This window comes from Triticum aestivum, chromosome 7B, assembly GCF_018294505.1.
Source record: "Triticum aestivum cultivar Chinese Spring chromosome 7B, IWGSC CS RefSeq v2.1, whole genome shotgun sequence".
Classification (NCBI taxonomy): Eukaryota; Viridiplantae; Streptophyta; class Magnoliopsida; order Poales; family Poaceae; genus Triticum; species Triticum aestivum.
Window position 1 is genome coordinate 466,508,436 of NC_057813.1, and position 10,102 is coordinate 466,518,537.

Consider the following 10,102-nt stretch of genomic DNA (forward strand, 5'->3'; position numbering starts at 1 on the left):
AGTCGACGCGGCCTGGATCCAGCGGCAGCGCGCCGCGAGAGGGTCGGCGCGGCGTGGATCCAGCGGCTGGGCGGCTGGGCGGCGCGGGCATGACGGTGGTGCCCAGATCCGTCGCCGGCAGTGCGCGGGGTAGCCTCGGATCCGGTGTGGGAGAGCATGGGCGGCGCGGGAGGGGCCGTGGCCGCCATGGATTCGGCAGAGGGGGGAGTGGGGTAGCGCGGGAGGGATGGGGGCGGTGCGAGGTGCGCTGGGGCGTGATGGCCGGAGACGGGGTTGATCCGGCAGGGCTTCGGCGCGCGGAGGAAGGTGGTAGGAGTGGGGATGGCTGACTCGGGGTTGGTGGCTGGGTCGCCGGTTGCATCTGGGGCGGGAGGATGGAGGGACATGGGTCGTGGGGGTGTGGGGAGGAGAGGGAAGAAGGTGGGATGGGGTGGGCAGAGTGCAGTTTTTTGGGGTATATTAGAAGTGTGTAACTGTTAGCAGAATAAGAAGGTTTGATCTGCAGAATAAGACTTAGAGGGTGTTATCATAATAGACCCACTATATATATATATATATATATATATATATATATATATATATATATATATATATATATAATCCGAAAGTTAGCAGTCATTGGCTTCAGCCCCACGCATACAATGCGGGGGTGTTCGCAAAAAATATGTTTAATCACACTTGATCCAACGTCTTGGTCCATTAAGGAGGTGATCGCACGTCGAACTAGGCAACAGGACTATATAGCTGTAACACTTTCGCTTAGCCATGGGAGTCTAACGGTGAGGCTACTATGTAGCCCCAGGTACCTTCGCGTGCATCCGAATACGGGCGCGTATGTACATGGCCGGGAAACTGTAGGACCTTGAGAAGAGGTGTCTAGAGGGGGGTGATTAGACACTCAGAGCCAAAGTTGCAGTTTTTAAGTGTCTTTAAAGTTTGAGTGGAGTTTAGGCACAAGTTTAACATTCACAACATATAGCAAGCAAGCATGCAAAGAGTTTATGAGCAGCAGAAAGTAAAGCATGCAACTTTCAAGAATGTAAAGGGAAGGGATTTGGAGGATTCAAACGCAATTGGAGACACGGATGTTTTTGGTGTGGTTCTGATAGGTGGTGCTATCGTACATCCACGTTGATGGAGACTTCAACCCACGAAGGGTAACGGCTGCGCGAGTCCACGGAGGGCTCCACCCACGAAGGGTCCACGAAGAAGCAACCTTGTCTATCCCACCATGGCTGTCGCCCACAAAGGACTTGCCTCACTAGCGGTAGATCTTCACGAAGTAGGCGATCTCCTTGCCCTTACAAACTCCTTGGTTCAACTCCACAATCTTGTCGGAGGCTCCCAAGTGACACCTAGCCAATCTAGGAGACACCACTCTCCAAGAAGTAACAAATGGTGCGTTGATGATGAACTCCTTGCTCTTGTGCTTCAAATGATAGTCTCCCCAACACTCAACTCTCTCTCTCCCATAGGATTTGGATCTGGTGGAAAGAGAATTTGAGTGGAAAGCAACTTGGGGAAGGCTAGAGATCAAGATTCATATGGTAGTAATGGAATATCTTGGCCTCAGCACATGAAGTTCTCTGTCAGAAATGGTAAGTTGGAGGTGTAGGTACGTTCTGATGGCTCTCTCCACGAATGAAGAGGAGGTGGAGGGGTATATATAGCCTCCACACAATCTACCAAACTCGGTGGGACCGAATCGTTAAACTCGGTCAGACCGATTTAGCAAATAATGTGACCGTTAGGGTTTTCGGTGGGACCGAAATGCAACTCGGTGAGACCGATATGGTTAGGGTTAGGGCATAACGTAATCTCGGTAAGACCGATTACACAAACTCGGTGAGACCGATTTTGGTAATAAGCTTTCCAGAGAGTTGGTCAGGCAAGCTCGGTTGGACCGATTATCAAACTCGGTGGGACCGATTTTGATAATAAGTCAACCAGAAAGTTTGCATTGTAATCTCGGTAGTACCGATTGCTCAAACTCGGTGAGACCGATTTTGATAATGGACATACACAGACAGATTAAAATCCCATCTCGATGAGACCGAGATCCCTATCGGTGAGGCCGATTTGCTTAGGGTTTGTGGCAGTGGCTAAGACATCAAAACTCGGTGGCGCCGGATAGGAAGAATCAGTGGGGCCGAGTTTGACTTTAGGTTTAGGACATATGTGTGGAAGTGGGAAAGTAGTTGAGGGTATTTGGAGCATATCACTAAGCACTTTGAAGCAAGAGGCTCATTAAGCAACGCCTCATCCCTCCTTGATAGTATTGGCTTTTCCTATAGACTTAATGTGATCTTAGATCACTAAAATGTAAAATGAAGAGTCTTGAGCTTGAAGCTTGAGCCAATCCTTTGTCCTTAGCATCTTGAAGGAGTTCCCACATCCTTTAGTCCATGCCACTCCATTGTTGAACTTATCTGAAACATACTAGATAAAAGTGTTAGTCCAACAAGAGATATGTTGTCATTAATTACCAAAACCACCTAGGGAGCACTTGTGCTTTCAATCTCCCCCTTTTTGGTAATTGATGACAACATACATCAAAGCTCTAGATAAAGATATAAAGAATAGCAAGTAAAGCTTTGGAAAGACATGTAACAAGCATAGGCTCCCCCCACATGTATGAATTCATGTGAATATGAAATATAGAAGTATGTGATAGCATAACCATGATAGAGCAGGCAATGTGTTACATGTATCTTGGCCATATGCATCAGAGCAAAACGTATTAAAGAGAATACCTTCATGCCCATGAGTCCTTCTTGCAAACAGTATGTACATCAGCAAGAGTTCCTCATTTACATGATTGTGATGCATATACTTACCTTGTGGTCTTGAGTTGGCTTAGGATGGAATGAACCTGCGTAAACAATGTTAGATAACACAGATGCATCTACTAGCCAGAGCAAACAGAAGAAACCACAAGAATACCAAGACTGGGATGACATGTAGAGAGTGAGTACTAAGTACCACATTGAATTAGACATGTCCACAAGAGTAAAGATATGCAATGAATTTAAATGATCTATTTCCCTTAGATGTCTTGCTCCCCCTGAATCTAACATGGGATACTGGGAGAAGATAGGGAATAGAAAATCAGAGCTGAAAAAAAACAGAGCTGAAAGATATGAATGATGATTAGAGCTAAAGTTTAGAGCTAATGTATGCTAATGCAAAATGAGCACATATGAACATGTCTTTCCCCTCAAGAAGACATGTGGGCATCTCTCCTCTTGAACACCAAGCATCTGGGATCCTTGAGAAATACTTTCTACTGGTATTCTCTCCCCCTGGAGATCTCTCTCTCTCTCTCTCTCTCCCTGAAGGATCTCTCTCTCCATCTGAGATGTGATCTCTTTCTCTAAATGATAAGCTTTGATGTGATCTCTCTCTCCCCCTTTGACATCAATTTCCAAGAAGGGCTTGATAAAGATGTAATCTCTCTCTCCCTCTGAAATTTGTTGTGAATGGGTTTGATCCTTGAGTCACACCATAAAGCAATGATTAATTGACGTTTCATCATAGTATTCATCACTAGAGTTGTCAACAAGTAAATCATCGTCCACAAGCAAGTCATCTTCATCACTATTAAAATCAACATACTCGGGATGTGTTACCTTTGGACCTTTGCCCATGAAGCATCTTCCAACACCTTCATTTGGTGAGTCAAATATGTCGTAGGAGTTGGTTGACAGAAGTGCTAGACCGGCAACACCTTCATCTTGAGTATATTCGGAGTCAGAGTGATAGCTTCTCTCGGAGTGATTGTCGGAGTCGGAGCCGGAAACCCATTGACAAACATGAGCTTGATGTCTTAGTTTTGTGTAGCTCCTTGATGACTTGTCCTTCCTTTCCGAATCCTCACTTCTCCGTGAGGGTCTTCGTTCATAACGATCATCTCTACTCCTCCTCTCTCTTGGTGGTGATTCTTCTCTTTTGCTCCTTCTTCTTGGAGAATCTTCTCTTCTTTTGTAGGGTGCCATACACTCATTGGAGTAGTGTCCGGGTCTCCCACAATTGTAGCAATTGCGCTCTCGACTAGAAGATCTCTTGTCATGATAAGACCTTGACTTGGAGCTTCTCTCTTTGGTTCTACTCTTGTAAAATTTGTTGAAGTTCTTCACCATTAAGCTCAATTCTTCATTGAAGGTTGGTTTCTCACTTGATGATATGGGGGCTTCACTTGAGGCTTTGTAAGCACCACTTGACTTGTTGTGAAGTTCCTCCTTATCCTTGAGTGACATCTCATGAGCAACAATCCTTCCAATGACTTCCATTGGCTTGAGATCTTTGTAGTTTGGCATCATTTGGATCAATGTGCACACGGTATCATACTTTCCATCCAATGCTCTTAGGATCTTCTTGATGATGAATTTGTCGGTCATCTCTTCACTCCCTAAGCCGGCAATCTCATTTGTGATAAGAGCAAGCCTAGAGTACATTTCAGCGACACCTTCACCATCCTTCATTTTGAACTTGTCAAGCTGACTTTGGAGCACATCCAACTTGGATTCCTTTACGGACTCGGTACCTTCATGCATATCAATCAAAGTATCCCAAATTTCCTTTGCATTCTCAAGATGGCTGATTTTGTTGAATTCTTCAGGGCACAATCTGTTGAAGATGATGTCACATGCTTGAGCGTTGTATTGCAGCATCTTCAATTCTTCCGCATTAGCTTCACGGTTCGGTTCTCTCCCATCGAAGAAATCACCTTGCAAGCCAATACAAATAATTGCCCAAACGGCGGGGTTATGTCCAAGAATATGCATTTTCATCTTATGCTTCGATCTAGCAAAATTAGTACCATCAAAGTAAGGACCTCTATGGTGATAATTTCCCTCGCTAGACGCCATACTCTCCTAGGTTGTGAAACCAAGGCTATGATCACCAAAAGCTATGGAAATCAAAGCAAATGGAGACCAACGCTCTGATACCACTTGTAGGACCTTGAGAAGAGGTGTCTAGAGGGGGGTGGGGTGATTAGACACTAAGAGCCAAAGGTGCAGTTTTTAAGTTTCTTTAAAGTTTGAGTGGAGTTTAGGCACAAGTTTAACATTCACAACATATAGCAAGCAAGCATGCAACGAGTTTATGAGCAGCGAAAAGTAAAGCATCCAACTTGCAAGAATGTAAAGGGAAGGGATTGGAGGATTTAAACGCAATTGGAGACACGAATGTTTTTGGCGTGGTTCCGATAGGTGGTGCTATCATACATCCACGTTGATGGAGACTTCAACCCACGAAGGGTAAGGGCTGCGCGAGTCCACGGAGGGCTCCACCCATGAAGTGTCCACAAAGAAGCAACCTTGTCTATCCCACCATGGCCGTCGCCCACGAAGGACTTGCCTCACTAGCGGTAGATCTTCACGAAGTAGGTGATCTCCTTGCCCTTACAAACTCCTTGGTTCAACTCCACAATCTTGTCGGAGGCTCCCAAGTGACACCTAGCCAATCTAGGAGACACCACTCTCCAAGAAGTAACAAATGGTGCGTTGATGATGAACTCCTTGCTCTTGTGCTTCAAATGATAGTCTCCCCAACACTCAACTCTCTCTCATAGGATTTGGATCTGGTGGAAAGAGGATTTGAGTGGAAAGCAACTTGGGGAAGGCTAGAGATCAAGATTCATATGGTAGTAATGGAATATATTGGCCTCAACACATGAGTAGGTAGTTCTCTCGCAGAAATGGTAAGTTGGAAGTGTAGGTACGTTCTGATGGCTCTCTCCATGAATGAAGAGGAGGTGGAGGGGTATATATAGCCTCCACACAAAATCTAACCGTTACACACAATCTACCAAACTCGGTGGGACCGAATCGTTAAACTCGGTCAGACCGATTTAGCAAATAATGTGACCGTTAGGGTTTTCGGTGGGACCGAAATGCAACTCGGTGAGACCGATATGGTTAGGGTTAGGGCATAACGTAATCTCGGTAAGACCGATTACACAAACTCGGTGAGACCGATTTTGGTAATAAGCTTTCCAGAGAGTTGGTCAGGCAAGCTCGGTTGGACCGATTATCAAACTCGGTGGGACCAATTTTGATAATAAGTCAACTAGAAAGTTTGCATTGTAATCTCGGTAGTACCGATTGCTCAAACTCGGTGAGACCGATTTTGATAATGGACATACACAGAGAGATTACAATCCCAGCTCGGTGAGACCGAGATCCCTATCGGTGAGACCGATTTGCTTAGGGTTTGTGGCAGTGGCTAAGACATCAAAACTCGGTGGCGCCGGATAGGAAGAATTAGTGGGGCTGAGTTTGACTTTAGGTTTAGGACATATGTGTGGAAGTGGGAAAGTAGTTGAGGGTATTTGGAGCATATCACTAAGCACTTTGAAGCAAGAGGCTCATTAAGCAACACCTCATCCCTCCTTGATAGTATTGGCTTTTCCTATAGACTCAATGTGATCTTGGATCACTAAAATGTAAAATGAAGAGTCTTGAGCTTGAAGCTTGAGCCTATCCTTTGTCCTTAGCATCTTGAAGGAGTTCCCACATCCTTTAGTCCATGCCACTCCATTGTTGAGCTTATCTGAAACATACTAGATAAAAGTGTTAGTCCAACAAGAGATATGTTGTCATTAATTACCAAAACCACCTAGGAGCACTTGTGCTTTCAGAAAAGGCCCTTCGTTAATGCGGAGGAATCCTAAAGATTCCGGTGAGTCCTCGAGTGGTTGAACAGTCTCTCGCTGTATCATGACAGTCAGTTTTCGGCTTTCTCTACTGAGGTGCTCATCCAGACTAACCAGGGCACAATTGCAGTAGTTCTCCTTTGGCCGCCTTAGCCAATAATAACGGAATGTAAGGCGGCAAACCCAGGAGCCGGGCAAACCCAACATTTGACCAAAGACATGATTCAGAGCTGATGCATATAGGGCCAAACTCATGACGCCGAACACTCCCGAAGGTATTCGGTCTTTGTAAAAGAAAATAGGCTGAAGAAAGCCTATTATAAACCCTATATTTCTAGGTACGTGTGTTTAATCTGTTGTGGCGAAATGCCAATAACGGCAGTATCCTCTGTGGGTATGGAACCCATGGGATGGTTAAACAACAAGAGGCAGTAGAAAAGGTTTACACAGGGGCTTAATCTAAAAAGAAACTTGTTGAACGGGGCCCTGTTGTATGTCTGCGCCTTTGTCTTTGTTGTGTCGTATCCTGGAAGGGTATCGCACGAACGTTGTCTATGGAAAAAAAGAAAACTCATAGGAGAGTACAACATAAGTATGTGATGGATAACAAAAGTGTAAGATGCTGGCCTGCCAATAAGGTTGAGCCAAGTTTGGGGCTGTATTAAATATTTATAGCCCCTGGTGTCCGCTATGGGATTACATATACAGTGCCCTGGTTCAGCTTTATCTGGGCTAACGGACTCGTCTAACCGTGTCTGTGGTCTTAATGACCAGTCATGTTTTTGATATTGGAGGCCGCTTATAGTCCGACCGCTAGGGCCGTCGCATGTTCCTCTGCGCGTGAAGAGTGCTCTGTGATTCCGTTAACGGTGATGATGCCACATGGACCGGGCATCTTGAGTGTAAGTTAGCCGTAGTGCGGCAATGCGTTGAAGCGGGCGAAGGCCATTCTTCCAAGCAATGCATGATAGTCGCTTTGGAAGGGTGCGATGGTGAAGAGTGGTTCTTCGCTTCTAGAGTTGCCTGTGGAGCCGAATGTTACTTCCAGCACGACGGAGCCCCTGCCGTAGGCTTCAATGCCTGGTATCACCCCTTCAAAGGTGGTGTTGCTTTGGCTAATTCTGGATGGGTTTATCCCCATTCTGCGGACAGTGTCCTTGTATATTAAACTGAGACTACTGTCGCCGTCCATGAGCACACTGGTGAGACGGTATCCGTCGATTATTGGGTCAAGCACCAAGGCCTCTGATCCTCTGCACCGAATACTAGTTCGGCCGTCCATGTGATCGAAGGTGATCGGATGAGACATCCAGTAGTCAGATGTGGGTACGATGGGCTCTACATCGTGCGCGTCTCTGAGCGCGCATTCGTGCCTTCTCGTGAATGTGTGAGTCACGTGGATCATGTTTACTATTTTAACCTCTGGCAGGAATTTTTTTTGTCCCCCAGTGTTCGGCCGGCGAGGTTCATCCTCATCTTCGCTTGGTGTGTCCCTCCCCTTGTGTTCGGCATTTAATTTGCCAGTCTGCTTGAAGACCCAGCATTCTCTATGCGTGTGGTTCGCAGGTTTCTCGGGGGTGCCATGAATTTGGCATAATCTTTCCAGGACTATGTTCAGACCGGACGATCCCTCTTTACTGCCTTTCGATGGCTTCTTTTGCTGATCGGGTCGAGAGCCCCTGAATCCGGCATTGACCGTTGTGTTGTCCGGGCTCTCTTCCTTGTTATGGTGTTTGTTTTTATTACGCCGTGGCTTCCCATTGTCATCCCTTATTTCGGATATGCTGGGGTCGCTGGTGCCTTTACAGGCTAGCCAGCTATCTTCACCCACGCAAAAGCGGGTCATAAGGCTTGTTAAGGCTGCAATTGTCCTTGGCTTTTCTTGCCCGAGGTGTCGGGTGAGCCACTCATCGCGGATGCTGTGTTTGAATGCTGCTAAGGCTTCGGCGTCCGGACAATCGACAATTTGATTCTTCTTAGTGAGGAATCTGTTCCAAAGCTTGCGGGCGGACTCTCCGGGCTGTTGGATTATGTGACTTAGATCGTCTGCATCCGGAGGCCGGACATAAGTCCCTTGAAAATTGGCCCTGAAAGCGTCCTCGAGTAACTCCCAACTCCCAATTGAATTTTCGGGGAGGCTTTTCAACCAGTGTCGAGCTGGTCCCTTCAACTTGAGGGGAAGGTATTTGATGGCGTGGAGGTCATCCCCGTGAGCCATGTGAATATGCAGGATAAAATCCTCGATCCAGACCCCTGGGTTTGTCGTTCCGTCATATGCCTCTATGTTCACAGGTTTAAAACCTTGTGGGAATTCATGGTCCAGTACTTCTTCGATGAAGCACAGGGGGTGAGCAGCCCCTCTGTATCTGGACGCGCTGTGGCATGCAGTCGGTTGTTGTTGTGTCCGGTGTTTATTCCAAATTGGTATTTGGCTTGTATGATCATTTTGGTAACCATAATCCCTCGCCGGGGTGTGTCCTTTAGATCCATAGATGGACCTGGCCGCACCGGCTTTCTTATCCAGATGCTCATGTAGATCGTGTGCGGCATCAGTAGCCGTTCTGTTGCGGTTGTGAAGCGGTACGTCTGGTTTCCTGGTCGTATTATTCTTTGGTGGAACGGCCTCGTCGTCGAATTCTGCAGTAGCTTGCATTTTGGGTAGCTCTTTGTATGGCGATCGTCGCCATATCGTTCTTCAGTGTCTAGCACTTTATTCCATCTGCGATTGAGCGTTTCCTATGCGGCTTTGAGCCGTTGCTTCTGCTTCTTTAGACTTCTCGCTGTGGCCATAAGCTTTCTGTGGAGGTTGTCTCGTTCCACGCATTCTTCCGGAATGATGAATGCATCATCGTCTGGACTGTGTTCTTGTCCTAGGGCGGTTTGATGAGCTCGTCCCTTCGGATCACTGTGATCGGGCATCTGGCCCTAACTCGGTTCAGCGTGACCTGGCTCGTCCTGCTCCATTGCTGGGTCCATGTGGTCGTTATTGCCTTCGGGGTTTACTGGTATGTCGATCCTTCTTGCGCTCTTGTCGCTATTTTTACCATTGCTGGACTTTGAGCGGCGTCTGCGCCGCCGTTTTGGCTTTTGCCTGGGTGTTTTATCTTCCGGATTATCGCCGTCCTCCTCCTTGGGCATATCCACCATGTATATATTGTGTGATGAGGTAGTAGTCTCTCGCCTCAGAGATTCTGAAGCTTCTCCTGCATCGTCGTCCATACCGTCGATGTCTTCGGAGTCGAAGTCAAGCACGTCGGTTAAATCATCGACCGTTGCAATGAAGTGGGTGGTGGGTGGGCAGCAAATTATTTTGTAGCCTGCTTCCCACTCAGGCCGGATATAGTTCGGCCCCGAGCATCCTAATAAAGAGAGAGACTTTAATGAGTTTAGCATGTCTCCAAAGGGCGAGTGCTGGAGGATATCCTCAGCGGTAAACTCCATTAC